Below are 20,368 nucleotides of genomic sequence, written 5' to 3'. Positions count from 1 at the left end.
CTTAAGGTTGTTTAGGTTTTTTAATCTACTGTGCTATTATTTAATCAATATGTTCTTGTTTCTATACTATAAGACAAGTGGTCATTTCCACAATATGTCTCTCACTGCACATGATTACATATGCATCAGTTTCTCTCCCTTGGCTGTCTGTCCTATGCATTCGACTTTTTATTTGCTATGTTTTGTTGTTAGGGTTTTTTTCCTGCCTATTAATTCTGCTATATCTCCACTGAGAGGGAAGAAAACACAGAGCTGACCTCCAGGCCACTCCAGGCCCCCTGACTGGGGATATCTGGTTTGAACTCTCAATTTGTGTGGGTAGAGCTTGTTCTTGTAAATTACAATTACCAGCACTGACCTGAAATTACCATTTTATAAGCCACACATTCATTGTGAGATTTTTCTTGAAGTCTGCAGTGAGTGCTCATTTTCATCTATTGCATATCTTGGCCTCACGAGCGAATTCTGCCCCATCATTGCTTACACCCTCTCCCAGACCATTTATGAGTACTGCAAAAATCACAAGCCCTAGCACACACCCTGATGGCACAGCACTGGTGTGTTTTTCTGCCTTAAACAGTGACTATTTCCCATTCACTATCTTCTGCCTTGTTACTAGCCACAGGAGTAAACATAGAATACATAGAATAAACCAGGTTGGAAGAGACCTTCAAGATCATCGCGTCCAACCCATCAACCAATCCAACACCGCCCAAGCAACTAACCCACGGCACCAAGCACCCCGTCAAGTCTTCTCCTGAAAACCTCCAATGTTGGCGACTCCACCACCTCCCCAGGCAGCCCATCCCAATGTGCAATCACTCTCTCTGTATAGAACTTTTTCCTAACATCCAGCCTGAACCTCCCCTGGCACAGCCTGAGACTGTGTCCTCTTGTTCTGGTACTGGCTGCCTGGGAGAAGACACCAACATCTGTCTGTCTACAGCCTCCCTTCAGGTAGTTGTAGAGAGTAATAAGGTCACCCCTGAGTCTCCTCTTCTCCAGGCTAAAATGTTATGGGGAAGAGCAGTTAAGGGTGTGGGACCTTGTTCAAAGAGTTTGGGGCATGCACACACATCCATCTACTCAGCCACATCCATGTAACAGGATTCCTCACTACTTTAAGGCGTGAGACATGACTTTCTTCTTCTAGAGTGAGGTTGCTTCTTCCCTATAATCTCATTTCTCTTTGTGTCCAAGGATGGCATCTCTAGTTTCCAGTGTGGAATTCAGATTCACAACTCATCAGTCTCAAAGGGGAAAAAAAAAGGAAAGGCAGCCCAATCCTGGTTCCTCATTTTCTACCTGTCATTCCTGTGCTTTCAGGCTGAATTAAACAGGTTGCATATCCCATAACAGCTGAGAGGTCTGTGTGAAGTTCCCTCCAGACCTCTTGCATAAATGCCATCTATGTAATTTACCATTTCTATTATAAATTTGTTTCGAAATGCACTCACCCTCTTGACACTTCCACTTTAAGCAAGTTGCCTGATTTGTTCCTGCAAAATGAGGCTGCTGCAGGGGAATTTCCCTTTGCTCCTTTCTGCTGTGGCTAACTCATTGTGCTTTTCACATGAGCCTCTATCTTCCCTGAATGGTCTTTCACACCTCTGTGATCTGTTCACTCTATGAAAGCTTCCAGTATGAAATTTTTCTGGGAGGTGGTTTGATGGATTTCATTGGCTTGGTTTCTTTCCCCCAGTTTTTCATCTTGCTGTGCTAACAGACTCTGTTACAGTTTTGCATTTGATTTGTTGTGGTTACTGTCCTCCAGAGAATTGCTGAGGTTTTAGGACATGACAAAGAGTCATCTTTTCATAGAATCATAGAATGTTCTGGGTTGGAAGGGACCTTTAAAGGTCACCTAGGTCAACCCCACCCCTGCAATGAGCAGGGACATTTTCATTTAGATCAGTTTGCTCAGAGGGAGCTGGGGTTGCTTAGCCTGGAGAAGAGGAGACTCAGGGGAGACCTTATTGCTCTCTACAACTACCTTAAGGGAGGATGTAGACAGGCAGAGGTTGGTCTCTTCTCCCAGGCAACCAGCACCAGAACAACAGGACACAGTCTCAAGCTGTGCCAGGGGAGGTTTAGGCTGGAGGTTAGGAGGAAGTTCTACACAGAGAGAGTGATTTGCCATTGGAATGGGCTGCCCAAGGAGGTGGTGGAGTCACCATCACTGGAGGTGTTTAGGAGGAGACTTGATAGGGTGCTTGGTGCCATGGGTTAGTTGATTAGGTGGTGCTGGATGATAGGTTGGACACAATGATCTTGAAGGTCTCTTCCAGCCTGGTCTGGTCTATTCTATTCTATTGACAGACCACTTCCAGGCTTTTCATCCACCAGTACCCCCAAGTCCTCCTCCCCAGGGCCATTCTCAATTCCTTCCTTCTTCAGCCTGTGTTGATATTAGTAGTGGCCCTGACCCAGGTGCAGGACCTTGCACTTGGCCTTGTTGAACCTCATGAGGTTCATACATGCTCATTTCTCAAGCTAGGCATCCCATCCCTCAAGCACCACTCAGCTTGGTGTCATCTACAAACTTGCTGAGGGGGTCCTCAATCCCCCTGTCAATGTCACTAATGAAGACACTGATGAAGATAGCACTGGGCCCTGTGATGGCTCCCAAGGGACACTACATGTCATTGCTCTCCACCTGGACATCGAGCCATTGAGCACTACGCTCTGCATGTTATCATCCAGACAGTTCCTTATCCACTGAGCAGCCAACCCATCAAATCCATATCTGCCCACATTGTGAGACTGTGTCAAAGGCTTTACAGAAGTCCAAACAGATGACATCATAGCTCTTCCCTTGTCCACTGATGTACCCACTCCATTGTAGAAAGCCACCAGGTTGGTCAGACAGAGCTTGCCCTTGGTGAAGCCATGCTGGCTACCTTGAGTGCTTTCTGGTACATCATATTTATCCTTTTGCATTTTAGTGTGGTTCTTCAGAATTCATTGGAGTTTCCTGGAAACCCACTAGAAAATCACATCCTGCTAGCTGCCTTTCTGTCTCACAGCCATCTTTACACAGGAGGTTACACACCACTTAGGATTTCAGGAGTTTTGCCTTAAGTTCTATCGTAGCTGCTTTGGCGGAAGCTGGGAGATGAAGGATCTAGGGAAGTTATCACAGAAAACATCCAGCTGGAAGAGACCATGCAGTCCAACCTTTGACCCAGCACTGAAGTGTAAACAAGTGTAAACCAAGTGCGAGGTCCACACACTGCAGGAACACTTGAGGTATAGGATTAAAGACCAAAGCAGCAGCATTGACTGGAGTCCAGCAGAAAGAGCAGTCTTTCATCCCTTCTGGAGTACATTCACACTTGATTGTTCCATACTCTGAGCAGTTACTGACCTTGCTCTCACCACATTTTGGTGTGCCGTTGACCACAGGGGCATGTTTGCAGCACAGTTCCAAAAGGAAGCAGATCGGTTTTGAGGCTCACAGCCACTCCAGACAGGGCAGACCAGGCTGGGGAGGGGTGGGGGTGTTAACATGTGTTTTGGCCTGTGCATTGAGCTTGCTGTGTCGCTAGTTAGTTCTTCACATTGCAGATCCTGGCAGTTAGCAGCCAAGGGAAGCTGTGGTGCACCACAGATTTTATTCCCTGTGCTGTGCTTGGCTTCCAGTCAAGCAAAAATATCTGGCAAATTAGGATGCTGGAAAATGAAGAAGAAAGCCCCCTTCAAAGTGTCAGGAGACCTGGGACACCATTTCAAAGAATTTCTCCAGCTACCTTTGTGCTTCAGAGGTGTCTGCCAGCAACTGAGCAACGATGCTGGTGTAGCCTGCACCAGCGCAGCTGCGGAGGCTCTGCCAAAGACATCACCTCACCCAAATATTATATGTAGGCTGGAATGACAGCAACCACACAGTAAGGGCCTGCCAAGCTGAGGCTGTGCCAGCCTCACCCAGCTGCATGCAGTGTGCTGAGAGGAAAGCAAAGGAAAGTGGCAGGTACTGTGGGAACTCTGCACAGACCAAGGACAGCATGGTGGCTCCCTTGGAGAAACGGAGGCTGTGGCAGCACGCAGATCTCAGCCAGAAGTAGGCAGTGTTCACTGTACCTAAGGCTGTAGGAGATAGCTACTGTATTTTGATGCCTACAAGTTTGCTGTCACCCCAGACAGGGAGTGAGGGATAACGGACTGCAATCCCAGTGGTTTACATTATGGCAACTATTTACCAGCACAAGCACACAGAAATGTTTCTGCAGAAGACAGCCTGGATCTGGCACAGTCACTCCTGATCCAGAGCTACTACTCCTAAACTGAGCTGTTTCCTGTAGAGCTTTTTATGTGTCCACTGTGCTTCCTAATGCCAAAGCTGGGGGAAGAGTACTAGAGTGGATGCTGCTCTAGATAGAAGCCTGCTCTGCACCACACTGCTTGCCCTGGCTAGGAGTGTGGGGCACCACATGGGGTCTGCACAGAGCTGAACCCAGTTCTATTGTCTTGGTGTACAATTACCAGTGTTTTGAGATGGAATTGTGCAGATGCTTGCTTTAGCTCTTGTGAAAAAACACCTGAGGTTTTTCTAGGCTGGAAAGCAATCTATAAAGATGGTTACTATGTCTTGGCTATGAATAGAGCCACCTCTGTGTCTTCGCATCTACAGCAGGGTTAATATACAAACTGTCCTCAAACAAGGGAGAGTTGGAGTTTTGGAGGGGACTTTGTGTTTGAGATAGTGCTGCAAAACATGACCCCGGGCCATAGGTGATAACATTCTGTAACATTTGCCTTCAGCTTGCAAGTGTCATTCTGTTATGGTTTCATCCGAATCGAGGTGCTTCTGTTCAGGTTTTGGGCAAATAAATGCAAGGTTTCCAACCCTACTTCTACACATCCAACTAAATTTTTCATACCTTGGAGGACATGGGGAGTGGCGTGTTTCTGCCAGTGGTTCCAAGAAGAGGTGCCATTTTTCCTCAAGACGAGGGCAATCAGCCTGTCTAGCACATGCATGCTCTAGCAAACGCAGGCTGTTCCTCCAGCTCTGGGGTGAAGGAAACTTGGCCACTTTTCAGCCAGATGGCTAATGGCTGGGACAGGGGACGTCGGTGCTAACACTGCATCAAAGGCTTAATGAATTCCAAAATCATGTGCTCCATGTGACAGCACTAATGCTCCCCTTCAGCAGCTCAGTTGGGATTCGGTTAAAAACACATTTGTCAGACAGGTTCCCAGAGCTCGTTACTGCTCTTTTGATCCTGTTATCCCCTCGTGGTTCTGCTGCAGCAAGAGTGAGAGGCCAGGACTGAGTCTCCACTGAGCTGAGCACTCATTGGGCCCCACAGCTGTCCCCAGGCGTTAGCCTGGCAGTGGGCAGCAGAGCAGAGAAAGCCACGCTGCCCAGGCTGCCCTGCCAACAGACGGCTCACAGGCAGCATGAGGGCTCTAGCTCCCCAGGGAGGGGTTTCCTCTTTGCTTTGCTGGGTTTTGCTAATGCCAAATTTTCTCAGACAGATTTTTATCCTCTGTAGAAGATGCAGTTTGAGAAAGAGGCTGATCTGCAGTTTAATAATAAATGGCCTAGGTTCCTCTGCACCATGTGCAGATGACTGCAGTTGTCTAGCTTCACACGTGGTGCATTCTGCCCACACTGGCTGAACTCAGTGTGATGAGTTTTAAAGAGCTTTTCTACTTCCTTTTCTCATACATATACACATATATGTATATATGTAAAATAGTCTTGTAGTCTGGTGTTCTCTTTAAGTTTCAGTGATGAATATAGTTGATCAATTTTTTCTTCCCACTGTGTTCACACTGGTTTGTTATAATGTGTGCAAGAACAATCAGGACTAGGAAGGGTCCTTCCCTTCTCTCCCCAGTCCAAACCAGCTCAGTGGTTCTTGATTTTCCCCCTCTGTGTACACTATATTCCTTTCTATAGGGACTGTTACCAAAGAAGGTGGTTGATTGTGGCAGTGAGAATAAAACTGTCACATTGATCTAGTTGGACTTGAATAGGAGAGGAGAATTTGCTGTTTGTAGGTTTCCTTTGGTAGGTACAGAGTGTCTTTAGCTCTGAATGTGTAGCATGGCAGAGTCCTATCTCTGCCATTTTGGCAGGAGCTGAAAGGTCTGGAGATACTTGGAAGGAGCAATGTCAGTTCAGATCAAATGCAAAGGGCCTTTACTGCTCTTGGATACACAGTGTCAGTCAGCAACAGCAGCTGGATATAGCACTGAGGAGCTCTTCTGCAGGAAGAGTTAGGCAATTCAGGGCATTATGTCTCAGATCTGTGATTGCCTGGCTTAATGACAATTTGTTATTGCTAAGTGTTTAGCTAACTGTTTGCCCCTGAAAGAAAATGGGAGCTGATGTGTCAGACAAATAAAATGCTGGAAGACTGAGTGTGGGAGGAGGGAACTACCAGCTTCTGATGGAACTAAGACCGTGCTCTCTGTGTTCCTTCTGCAATTATACCTGCTAGAAAAGAGTCTCTGCATAACAAGAAGGTCTATTTAAACTGCCACCAGGAAAGGGCATGTCAATTGCGGTGTATTAAGTCTATAAGAGACCACAGGATCACCTGGCCAGGCCTCTCAGATGGCACACAAGGAGGCTTTCATGTCATCCTCAGCACATCATCCAATCCTTCCTCTCAGGGCTAAAGGGCACCCAGGGTACATGTTGGCTTTGCTGCTAACAGATGGCTTATGCCAGCTCATTATTCTGTCTTCTCAGTCTGCCCACCTGAGGCTTCAGTGTTGCAGAAGCCTGTGTTAGGCACCCTGGGCTACCTCCACACTTAGAGACAGCCTCCTTCCTTGGTAGCTCTGTTCTGTCACTTCAGCAGCAGTGGGAACTGGTTGCTTCTATCTGCACTGAGCAAATCACTTCTGCTCTTCTGGGCAGCTGTGTTCCTACCAGCTGCAGCTGCCAGATGATCTCTCTCTGCTGGGAGCACAATGCTAAAGTTCCTGCACAGACTTGCAGTATTGATGTTTTGGGCTTTTCCATCTTCCTGGAAGTTCAGGGCAGATGAACACTGGGGCCATGCAGGGCTGCACATAATTCCCTCTGTCTTGTGTCTCTGTCTGGGGCAGCTGCATTGGTTACGTTTACCACAGTAAGTTGTATGCTCTCTGGGCCTCAACCCATACTACTTCCACAGGGGCTTCTGCTATTCTTGCCCATGTAGAGATACAGTCCCTCAAGCAGTGGCAAAGAACCCCAGTGGAGCCTGGTGCCTTCTGGTAGCATTTGAAGTAAAAGATGCCCTGTCTGGAGCATGTTAGCAGCAAAGTGTTGCTAAAAAAAGCCATGAAAGGTTTCAGGTAAAAATGTACTGGGAGAATATTGTGCAAAGGGCAGCTGCATGGGGTCAGGTCCCCAGTTGCTACATGAGCATCCTGCAGTGCTCCTACTGCATTTTGCTGGCAGCATCAGCTACCTCAGACATAACATGTGCCAGCAGTCAACGTGACTGAAGAGGAGATCCAGGCACAACTGGGTCAGAGACCTGCAAGGGCCAGCTTGATAACACTGGTTTGGTGAGAATGAGGATATGGGAAGATTTGTCAGGAAGTCCTCTGATTCTGCAGCAGGGAAAAAAAATAATGGCTGGTCTCTAACATCACACTGGGTAGATGTCCCTAAACTGAGCTCTGTGGTCCTGGGACATCTCAGAGCTGTTATGCTCTGAGAGTGCTTCCATCAGCTCAAGATCAGCGCTGCTGAATAACAATCCCTCTGCCTTGTGCTGCTGCCAGCCAAAAGGCATAGATTAGGGTAGTGAAGGAACCTAGTGCATGTGATAGCAGGTCCTGCCAAGAAACCTGGGAAACACAATTATTTTTCCAGAGCACCTTGTTCAGGCAATGCTTCCCTTATATGCCAGCACTAAATGCAGAGCTTAAGCCTGAGAAAACCAGGAGGAAGGCAGACAAGGAGGGGCAGAACCATCTTGGGAAAAGCAGCAATTTACTAACAGACAAAGTGAATTGAGACATCTTCGCCTCCTCTTCCCAATGTCCTCCTAGGAGTCATCAGTGCATGGCTCTGAGTAGGAGTTACACAAGGCACAGCCAGCTCACACACAGCCCTGCGCCTTGCACCTTGTGTCCTGCTTGAGCCATCAGCCAAATTCTAGGCAACAGGCCACTCCACCCTCTGTCAGGAAGGGGATACTCAGAGGTTGTGCAAGGGCTTTCCCAGGACCTCTCTCTTTTCTAGCAGTAGTACAGGCTTTCCCCGCTGCTCTTTGCCATCTTAGCTCATTCTGTGCTGCTGATCACGTCCACCCCAACATCCCGCTGGCAGTTATCTGTGGGTTTTATCGCCCAACAATGCATGCAATGTTATTGTGCTAGAAAGAAAACAAAGCCTAATCCATTTAAAATTAAAACAGTGCCCCAGTGTCATGCAACTGATGCAGACATGGTCTGGCTGTGCAGTCCTGCCAGGTCCCTGAGAGCTTCACCCCAGAGTTGTTGGGCTGACTGACCATTCTGCTCCCAGCAAACATCAGCTACAGCCTTCAGGCTGTGCAGAGCCCTCTGATTCAAATCTCTGCTGTCTCCTAAAGTGCGGCATCACTTTGGATGAGAAGGAAAGCATTGCCATATGCCAGAAGTTAGCAGCAGACAGAAAACAGAGAAGACAGAAACATCTGGGATCTTTCCATGGCAGTATAAGGCTGCCATACAGCCTTGGCTAGGTCTGGCCTGGGGTTCATAAAGTCTTGAATGGTCTGAAGAGGAGGTGAACAAGGATATGCTATGCAAAGCGGGGTGCTGGTCTTTTCAACCCAAGAGGCCACTTCTTGGCTATGCTGCTTATGTTCCAGGAAATTAGTTTCTGTGATGGTCCCTTGCATCTGCATTTGTCATCCAGCATTATTACAGAGACCGCTCAGGAGGCAAGGCTGGACCTAGGGGTGCTGCCTTGCAGGAGCACATTCCCAGCCTTTCTCCAGGGTGATTTTATTTCCAGCTGAAGTGTGCATAGACACCAGCCACAGATGTTGTTCAGGACAGACCAGGGGTGTCCATACTGGGTTGTATGGTAGAGATCAGTGCTTTGTGGATGTGATGAGCGAGCTCAGCTGCACCTTCTCTTCACCCCTGAATCTGGCAAGACACAGAAAGTTTCATCCCATTGTGATGAGGGGCATGCAATGCCCCAGCAGGTCTGCTGTGCCAGGCAGAGCTGTTTGGCTTGTTTGATCTATAGCTCTATTTTTGTTTGCACTATTGTGCAGCAGTCATGGGTGTGTGGATTTCGCCCAGTAACCATCATGTTGTAGTGAGCCTTGCCAGTGGGAGCTTTGGCTGCAAATCCCTTCTGAGATCCGGCTGCAAATCCCTTCTGAGATCCCTGCCTCTCTGCTTTTCTGCTGCTTGCCACTTCATGCAGGAGGGCCTGGTCCTTGGGCGTGAGCTACTGAAGGGCAATGCTGACATGTGCTAACAGGACTTGAGAGCCCCTAGCTTTTAATAAGCCTGATTTTTTCCTTTTGCTTCTTTGCTCTCTGCATCTGACCAGTGCACTTCTGCAAAAGATGCAGCTTCTGTCCTGTGGCTGTGCCTCTGCAGCTGGCACTAAGGCAAGGGGAGGATGGGCGCTGGCAGGCTGGAGCCAAGTACCCTAGAAGGCTGTACTGGGCTGTGCTGGGATGTGCCAGTGTGCTGCCTCGGGGGAGCCTGTTCAGCACATGGCAAAGCCTCATAATTTCTCTGCAGCTTTCTGACTGTTCTCTTGGCTGTCCCTTCCAGCATCATAATGCAACAAATGTCATTTGTGAATCCAACTTCCTTTTCTTCAGCCTGTTTTGCCAGCTCATCTCTGAAGAGGATGATGATTGAGAACAGAGAAAAAAAAAGTGTACTGGATCTGGCTTGACCCTGCTGTACCCTGGCCTGCTACGTGTTAAAGAGACTTCCTATTTTCCATCTGCTGGCTTCCAAACCAGTGGCACCAGAGATGCTCAGGGCATCTGAGCTGCAGACCTCAGCTTCTGGAATTGTTTGACAGCTAAACAGTTCTTTCTCCTTCTGGAATGCCCTGCCAGGCTGACTGAGAGCTCCTGAGAGCTCTGCAGAGATTGGCTCTAGGTGTGGGTAATCTCTGTTTTGGAGGTCAATACAAGGGCCCTCTGGTAAAAAGTCAGCTATGCTCAAAGGGTGGTAAATTGAGGATTTAGTGTGAGGCCTGAGTGGCCTGGATGGCTTTGAAAGCGTGGCCCGTGAAAGCCAAGTATGTGGGCAGGCACCAGGGCAGGCTTAGGAAATGAAGGAGGTTTTCCTGGAAATCCATGTGCTGGAAAAATGTCTTAAGTCCTATAAGCAGAATGGTATGAATTCCTACCAGGATCCTGTTCCAGGAGGAGCTAATACTTTTCCAGTCAAAGATTTTGGACCAGCAAGTGGGAACAGAAAAAGGATTCTTCCTTCACAAGAAGTTTTGGTGAGGCTGAGACTGGCATAAAGGATCTTGTTCTGGCCTCCACGACTTTGAAATAACTTTGATGAGATATTGGAAAGGACACAGGTAAAACTCACAGGCTGCTTTAAGGCTGGGGAATGCCTTCCAGAGAGAGATTTAAAAGACTTCACTTGATTATCTTATCAAAATGGCTTTTGAGAGGTGCTTCAATTAGGATATAGGAAAATACATGGGGCCTGTTCAGAATGGTGGACTAACAGATGGCACAGCAGAATCAGAACCAGCAGTGAGGTGTTGCAGTCAGAATGATGAAAAACAAAGCATGTCATTTCTGCAACCATTGGAAGAGATTCCTAAAGAAAATCCTAACTCCTCCTAAGTTCTTAGATCTCTATTGTTTGAAGGTTTTCAATCAAACCATGTGTTCCCCAGAGGTGAAGACTGAATCACACACAAGCTGCTGGGCCCAGTGCTGGGGATGACTGGGTAACACGAGGCACATCAGGCAGAATGGTCTAGTGAGCCTTTTTGCAGCAGTTAAGTCTGTAACTGCAAACACCTCTGCTTGTTCTGCCACAGGAGTATCCTGCCCCTATTGCCAGACACTTCTGTTTTATTTTCACTGCTCCAGATGACAAGACTCTGTCACAGGAATTCAAAGTGGATATTTTTAACTCACTGTCCCACAAGTTCCCCTTCGTTTAGCTACCTGGCTTGTGGTCCAAGGGTCCCAACAGAGTCTTCATTAGTCCATTCTCTTTTTGGAGAGGAAGAAAATGTCACCACACAGGACACGACTCAGTTACTCCTGATGCCAGTGGTTTGAGTAGCTCCAACCAGCACCAAGTGTTGTCTAAGTGGTGAAACATGTTTGGTTTCTAGGGGTATGGAGTTTGGCAGTTCTGGGGAAGTGTTTACCAGGAAATATTTCACAACTTGCATCAAATTACAGACAAGATCCTCAACTCTGTTCATCTTTTATTAATTGAGACAGCATTTCTCTTTCCCTTATGCCAGTCCACGCTGCGTCAACAGTCGGGGGAGCAGCTGTGTGACTACCACACAATCCAGAATTTGCCAGGGCACCACCACCTGCCTGCACATCACTTGCACTGGCCACCGCCTGCTTCCTTTAAATATCCAAGTAACCAGCCTGAGTCGATGCTCATTAACATTGTTTCTTAGATGTGGGGAAAGTATTGCATACAAGCTAGTTACATAAAATAACCTAGTATCGAGTGATAATATTTCAGTTGCACCATGTAGAAGGTTAAATGTGTTTACAATCATGATTCTTAATTTCAGGGACAGCAGTTACATAAATACATTACAGAAACTAGTTAATGCAGTCACCTGGGTTGAGAAGCATGAGGACTTGGCATGGAAGAAAGAATGTCATGGAATTTTTTTGTTCACTTGGTACAAAAGCTGTCTGAAACTTGTGTCCTGAATAATGTATAAATATTTTAGGAGGCAACTCCAGCCCTCAGCAGTTGTGTAACTATGGTGAATGTCACTGAGAATAAGCAAAGACTCTGATAGCAGTAGCAAAAATGGTGGATCAGCAGAGGATGCTGTGGCTTGGAGGTGAAGATGCACATGGAAAAATGGAGAATTGTTCCCAGTCAAGACCATGCAATGGAAACCCTAACACTCCACAATAGGGTCTTCAGTAGTGTCTGAAGGAGGCTGGAGGAAGAAGACAAAAGAGATGGCCCCTGTGTAAAGATAAACAGCTCTCCTATGAGGACAGGCTGAGAGAGTTGGGGTTGTTCAGTCTGAAGAAGGCTTCAAAGAGACCTTTCAGTGCTTAAAGAGGACCTAGAAGAAAAATGGGGACAATCTTTTCAGCAGGGCTTGTTGTGACAGGACAAGGGGTAATAGTTTCAAACCAAAAAAGGCTAGATTTAGACTGCACATAAGGAAGAAATTGTTCATGGTGGAGGTGGTCAAATACTGTCCCAGTCTGCCCAAAGAGGTGGTCACAGATCACAGGGTCACAGGACGTTAGGTTTTGGAAGAGACCTCTGAAGATCATCGAGTCCAACGCCCTTGCCAGAGCAGGACCATAGAATCTAGCACAGGTCACACAGGAATGCATCCAGGTGGGTCTTCAAAGTCTCCAGAGAAGGAGACTCCACAACCTCTCTGGGCAGCCTGCTCCAGTGCTCTGTGACCCCCACAGTGATGAAGTTCTTCCTCATGTTGAGGTGGAACCTCCTGTGCTGTAGTTTATACCCACTACCCCTTGTCCTGTCACAGGGTGCAACTGGGAAGAGCCTGTCCCCTCCCTCTTGACACCCAGCCTTCAGACATTTATAAACCTTTATTAAATTCCCTCTCAGTCTTCTCTTCTGTAGACTGCAGCCCCAGGTCTCTCAGCCTCTCCTCATAAGGCAGTGCTCCAGTCCCTTAATCATCCTTGCAGCCCTCCATTGGACTCTCTCAAGTAGACTCCTGTCCCTCCTGGACTGAGTAGCCCAAAACTGGATGCAATATTCCAGGTGAGTTCTCACCAGGACAGAATAGAGGGGGAGGGGAACCTACCTTGATCTGCTGGTCACACTGCTCTTAATGCACCCCAGGACACCATTGGCCTTCTTGGCCACAAGGGCGCATTTCTGACCCACAGAGAATGTGTTATCTGGCAGGACTCCCAGGTCCTTCTCCACATGGGTGCTCTCCAGCAGATCACCTCCTAACCTGTACTAGTGCAGATTATTATTCCTTCCCAGATGCAAGACTCTACCCTTATCCTTGTTGAACTTCATTAGGTTCTCTCTGCCCAGCTCTCCAGTGTGTCCAAGTCTCACTGAATGGCTGCACAGCCTTCAGGCACATCAGCCAAGCCTCCCAGTTTGGTATCATCAGCAAACTTGCTGAGAAGACACTGTCTGTCTGTCCCCTCACCAATGTCACTGATGAAGATGTTGAACAGGACTGGACCCAGCACTGATCCTAAGGGGACTCCACTAGTTAACAGCTCTCCAGCTGGACTTGGCACCGTTGACCACCAGTCTTTGTACTCTATTTTGTCACCAGTTCCTAATCCATCTCACTGTCTATTCTTCCATCCCATACTTCCTGAGCTTACTCACAAGGATGTTATGGGAGACAGTGTCAGAAGCCTTGCTAAGGTCAAGGTAGACTACATCCATTGGTCTCCCTGTACCTACCCATTCAGTTACGACATCATGGAATGCTGTCAGATTAGTCAAGCAGGATTACCCTTTGGTGACTGCTCCTGATCCTCCTCTTCTCTTCCAAGTGCCTGGAGATAACCTCCAGAATGATCTTCTCCATCATTTTTCCAGGGGTGGAGGTGAGGCTTTCTGGCCTGTAGCTTGCTGGAACCTCTTTCTTGCCCCTTCTGAAGACTGGAGTGACTTTGGCTTTCCTCCAGTCCTCAGGCACCTCTCCTGTCTGCCAGGTTTTTGTAAAAATGATGGAGAGTAGTAGAGCAACACCACCCAGCTCTCTCAGCACTCTTGGGTGCGTCTCATCAGGGCCCATGGACTTACAGATACTCAGTTTATGTAACTGATCCCTATTTGACTAGTGGTAGACGCCCCATGACTGGAACTATTTCAGGTCAAGTTGTATGGGGCTTTTGAGCAACTTGATCTAGTGGAAGATGTCCTTGCTCACTGCAGAGGGCTTGGACTAGAGGACCTTTAAAGGTCCTTTCCAACACAAACCATTTTATGATTCTGTGACTAAAAATTAAACATTAGGTGTGACTCCAGAAATGAGCACAGGAACAGCAGCAGAGGACCTAACAGAAATGAAGAACAAGGACAGGTGACCATCCAGAATAAAGCTCAGAGATTAACATATTCAAACAGTTTGCAGTTCACAACCTGACAGCTGTAGGGGGAAAAAAGAAAAGAAAAGAAAGGAATAAGCTTGCAGGTCTAGTGTCCAACTGGAGGTGGGGCCACATAAGGGAATAATAAATGTGTCTCACCTTAAGTGGAGAAAAATTATCCAGGTATCTTTAGAAGGATAGTTAAAAAATCAGCAGAAATAAGGACAAAATGGGATACATATCTAGGTTTGGGGTGGGGGGTGGAGGGGATGGTGTTCTTGGTTTGGTTGGGGTTTTTTTTAACATCAAACTCATCTAGTCTCCCTCTGGACAAAGAAAGTGTTCTTGTTTACTGGGACTTCAGTAAGTTAGTTAATGTTATTTCAGATCTGAGTATTAATTAAAGTGAAGAGGATAAGGACTGTAAAGATTCGATAAAACAGGGACATGTATTAGGTTGTCTCAATAAAAGAGGCACTGAAGAGTAAAGAAGATATTACTGAAACCTGCTGACACGGGTTTCAGGATACGCTTTCATAGGTACTGCCATTAGGGACCTTCACAAAATGCAAGAATGTGGGGATGACTTGAAGCTGGGAAACACTACAGTTGCAGGGGAAAATCAAGCTGTTGCAACAGGATGTTGAACAATGTAGTAGCACAGAACTTTGTATTCCTGCGTGCTGATGAGCTGCTAATGAGAACTCCTGGTACAATCTGCTGCAGCAAAATGAAAACGAAGAGCAGGCAGGCCACCTGATCATGTGCTTGCAATGATCAGTTTCACATGTAGCAAAGTGTCTACCACATAGGTTAAATGTGTAATTCACTATGTGTGAATTCAGAAAATATTAATTAAAACTTGAAGAGGTGCAGAGGGTTAATGTGATTGGGAGAGGAAGAGGCATTTATTTTCGGGTAAGCTAAGCTGTTTCAGACTTCTGTCTAACCTTTTAAAACATAGTTTGAGAAGGGATAGTGTTGCTGCCTATAAATACATTAGGGAATAAATGCTACCTAAAGGGCAGCTTTCCTATAGGAACAAATAAATACATGTTAATGGAAGTATCAAAGAAGATTCACAAATACAGAGGTTTTATAACAAGCCCAAGGATGTACAGGGCCGGAGGAGGACCACTGCTTTCCACATTTAGCTTGGTCAGGTTGTGAGGGAGGCTATGTAATTGCTTTCTAACAAATGGGGATCAGACTCAGTGCTCAGGCAAGTGCTGTCAGTTCTAGTTTGCACATAGCTATAAGTAAAATCTTGTTCCATTTGCTGTAATTAGAAAGACTGAGTTACTCACTGCTTAAGAAAGATCATGGCATAGCTCAGTGCTCCTGGAAGTGTGTGCTGGCTCCAAGTCTCCACATTTTTATCCTGCTGGGACAACACTGTAGCTGGTGTTTGCCAGCAGCTGCTGAGGAAGCTGCTTGCCTAACTGGAACAGACTGACACAGGGATCCAGAGGCTCCTATATAGACCTTACCTGAAGTAAAACTTTCTAGTTTACAGAAAATTTGACACTTTAAACCACAGATTTGGAAATAAATATCTTAAAATAAAACTCAGTTTCTCATTTCTGAAGACTTTTCTTGGCTGGTGGGTTTTTTTCGGTTGGTTGGTTGGTTGGTTGGTTTGTTTTCCAATAGGTAACAATGGATGTGTAAATATTCAACTTTATAATTGCATTCAGGAACACAAGAAATGTATATTTAAAAACCATCCCTACTAGAGCTGTTAGAATTCATAGGTACAAAGTAGCTCCCATACCACAGAGATGGCCCTGGTCCAAGAGCTCCCAGGTCAGCTGGCTCTTCTGGCTTCCTACAGTTTGGTTACAGAGAAGAGTAGACCTGGATCTCAGCAGACTGGGTCTACAGCCCCATAATACAAGGACCAGGGATACTCTGAAATTAGGAACTGTTACCCCAGAGGATCAAGTGTGTGGTGGGTTGAACAGTTAATTTGGAGAACTAACCCCTAAAATAAAATTGCCAGACCAGCTCTGTTTGGGATGGAAGCAAATGAAGCTGTATTTACAAGCAAACTAAAATCTAGAAATACAAAATGCAATTTATATATACAAAATATACAACATTTACATGTATTTATAAGCAACACCAGGACCCCCTGGACAAAACCAGGGGTCTACCAATAGTTTCCCCCTCTCTGCCCCCTTCCCCCTTGTACAAGGGAAAAGAGAAAAGAGAAGAGCAGAGAGTAGCTTGTTAGTCACTTAGCCACAACAAGAGCACAACCAAGGTCAGCAAGAGCCAAGCAAAAGCCACAGCTAGTATCAGCTAGAGTGAAGAGATGAGAAAGAGATGAGAAAGAGATGGAACAGTTTACACATCTAACTTTGTGTTAGTTGTCAGACCAATGGGATAATTTAGACCTTACCATTATTTTCCCTTTAGTTCCAGTGGTAACTTATTTGCATTCTACTACTTTCTACTTAGTATCTGTGAAAAATTTCCTAGGCATGAGCCTAAAACTGCTGCAAAGGGACAGCAATGAGATAACTAATAGTCTCACCACAAAATATTCTCTGCCATTCTAGATTTAGGCACTGCAAGTTTATTATTTGCTGGAGATAAGCTGTACACTTGTGATGGTGGAGGGCTTGGGAAGCCAATGGTACCACCACAATGAATTTAAAGCTGCAGAGATGGAAACAGAAACACCTGGAAGGAGACATTTAATGCAAATTTTAGAACTGGAAAACACAGTCTAATCACAGCATCACAGTATCACCAAGGTTGGAAGAGACCTCAAAGATCATCAAGTCCAACCTGTTGCCACAGACCTTATGACTAGACCATGGCACCAAGTGCCACGTCCAATCCCCTCTTGAACCCCTCCAGGGACAGTGACTCCACCACCTCCCTGGGCAGCCCATTCCAATGACAAATGACTCTCTCAGTGAAGAACTTTCTCCTTAACTCGAGCCTAAACCTCCCCTGGTGCAGCTTGAGACTGTGTCCTCTGTATCAACTCGAAGGAAAGATTATTGTTTGCGGAATTCTAACCAAATCTCAGTAACTAAACACAATGCAGATGGCAGTGTCTGGGATTCACCTTGGTGAACAGCATAGATCAGCCTAGTTTCATTTGGAAGTCATCCAGGGAACTTCTAAGTCTTGAATAGACACAACAGCAGCACTGACTAAGTAGTGCCTGCTACTGTTACATTGAAAGTAACAGAAAAAAAAGCTCAAAAAAGAGCTCAGTAATTCATTAGTACATCCCACGGGAAAGGATTACTGATACAAATCTAAATCAGGCCCAGAGTTCCCAAGTTCTTCTAGGTATCCAAACCTTTCATTAGCATAAACTAATTTTCCTGGGAATGGCATCTTTTCCTGAGAATGAACCATTTTACAGTCATGTAGAGGTCAGCCCTCCCCACAGCACTGGAGCTAAAACAAGACCAGACAGTGTTTCTGGAATCACATCCACTTAGGCTCAGCCCTGTGCATCTTAAGCCACTGAGGACTAGAGAAGCTCCCTGGTACATCAGTGGTTTGTGCCTCAGGATGCATCCATGCTGAGACAAACACAGAGGTTTGATACTGTGCATTTCAAGATGCCTCAGAGCAAAGAAAGGCACACAGCTGGCATGGGTACAGGGGCCTGAATCTGGCTGACCAGATCTCCTCTGACACAAGTCTATCAGAGGAGCCCAGGGGACACTTTTTGGTGAGCATATTACACTGGTCTGAACCTTTACAGGGGGACAAGTGATGTGTTCTTCCACTTGGCTTGCAAGCCTTGTGGGATGGGGCTGTGATCCGCAATCCCCTGTGTTCCCAGCGACTACATCCAGACAAAGTGCCCTGATGATGGAGTCACTTTTCATTCTAACAGTATCCCCAGCTGCCAAGCATCATCTCCACAAAAAAGCTAATAAAGTTTAAGAGATTATGGGTGGAAAGAAGACATGTGTGATTACAGCTCCTCTGATATGGTATGCTCAGCCTTGAAAGCAATGAAGACGGAGGACAATGAAACCTAAGAAAGACATGGCAGCAAATGTGACAGCTCCACAATTACTCGATTTGCTCAGAGTTGAAGCAGGGAACACAGGATAGCCTCTCTGGGGAAGCAAACAGAAGGGATATACTCAGGTGTGAGGTGGGAACCACGTTGGGGGTTGTCCTGAAATGACAAATGAGAATGAGCCTGTCCTTCATGTGCCATATCCAGCTGTCTTCTTCCTTTTCTTTCAGGATAAAGACTATTAATAAGATAAATCTCAGGAAAATGAGAAGGAAAGAATGCTGGAATTGTGTTTTATGGTTTGTTTCTCCCACCCAGGCCTGTCTCCATGAGCCTTGGAAAATTAATATCTTCTTATCTGATGGTTCAGTTTGTCAGGTGTTGGAAGGAACAAGGTGAATCAGGATAAAGTCAGCAGTCTGGGAGTGCATTGATCCTATCTGCAGGCCACTGTTGGAGACTGGGCTCTCCAGAGTGGCCATGTGCAAAGAAATGTCTCTGACACAGCAGGAGACAGGAACCTATGGTGAAAGGTTCAGCATTAGGTGACAGTGTCAGCACAGTAGCTTGTGTTCCCAGCTGCCAGCTTTCTAGGAGAGGTTCCTTCTGCTCAGCCCAAAATCCAGCCCCATGTCCGGCAGTGTCTTCTGTTCCACTTGACAGGTCTGAAGCTGTCCTGCAGTGATGGCAAGTCTATGATGTGGATGTATTCACATGGGCTATGCTGAGCATGTACATAAAAGAAGGTGCTGGGGTAACCAGTGATTTGGGCTGAGAAACAGCTGGGACAGCTGGTTTAGCAGAAGTGTGGGGACCATGGGGCACAGCACAGAGCTGGGACTCTGACAGTGCCACAGAGCAAGGAGTCCAAAACCAAAACCAAACACAAACAAGCAAACAAAACAAAACAAAACAAAACATCCCACCAAAACAACAACAACAGCAACCACCATAATTTGCTGTTTGGGCCCAAACTTCCTGCCTGATGATTTCAGTTGATCGTGCCATAATTCCACTATCATAGTATCATAGTATCAGTGAGGGTTGGAAGGGACCACAAGGATCATCTAGTTCCAACCCCCCTGCCATGGGCAGGGACACCTCACACTAGATCAGGCTGGCCAGAGCCTCATCCAGCCTGGGCTTAAACACCTCCAGGAATGGGGCCTCAACCACCTCCCTGGATGACCCATGCCAGGGCTTCACCACTCTCATGGTGAAGAACTTCCTCCTCATGTCCAGCCTGAATCTCCCCACCTCCAGCTTCATTCCATTCCCCCTAGTCCTATCACTACCTGAGATCCTGAGAAGTCCCTCCCCAGCCTTCTTGTAGCCCCCTTCAGATACTGGAAGGCCACAATTAGGTCACCTCGGAGCCTTCTCTTCTCCAGACTGAACAGCCCCAACTCCTTCAGTCTGTCCTCATAGGAGAGGTGCTCCAGCCCTCTGATCATCCTCATGGCCCTTCTCTGGACACCTTCTAGCACCTCCATATCCCTCTTGTAAGAGGGGCTCCAAAACTGGAGGCAGTACTCCAGGTGGGGTCTCACCAGAGCTGAGCAGAGGGGGAGAATCACCTCCCTTGACCTGCTGGCCACACTTCTCTTGATGCAGCCCAGGATCTGATTGACTTTCCGGGCTGCAAGTGCACACTGAGAGCTCCTGTTGAGCTTCTTGTCCCCCAGCACCCCCAAGTCTCTCTCCTCAGGGCTGCTTTCCGGCCAGTCCCTGCCCAGCCTGGATTTGTGCCTGGGATTGCCTCCACCCAGATGCAGGACCCTGCACTTGGTCTTGTTGAACCTCATGAGGTTGGCTTGTGCCCACCTCTCCAGCCTGTCAAGGTGCCTCTGGATGGCATCCCTTCCCTCCAGCATGTCTGCTGCACCACACAGCTTGGTGTCATCAGCAAACTTGCTGAGGGTGCACTCAATGCCACTGTCCGTGTCACCCACAAAGATGTTGAACAAGGCTGGTCCCAGGACTGATCCCTGAGGGACTCCACTTGTCACTGCCTCCACTGGGGCATGGACCCATTGACAGCCACTCTTTGGGTGTGGCCATCAAGCCAGTTCTTTATCCATCAGTGGTCCACCCATCCAACCCATGTGTCACCAGTTTGGAGACCAGGATGTGGTGCGGGACAGTGTCG

The sequence above is a fragment of the Dryobates pubescens genome, chromosome Z (assembly GCF_014839835.1).
Source record: "Dryobates pubescens isolate bDryPub1 chromosome Z, bDryPub1.pri, whole genome shotgun sequence".
NCBI classification, from domain to species: Eukaryota; Metazoa; Chordata; class Aves; order Piciformes; family Picidae; genus Dryobates; species Dryobates pubescens.
The sequence above is the reverse complement of the archived record's forward strand: the minus strand, read 5'-3'. Positions refer to the sequence as shown.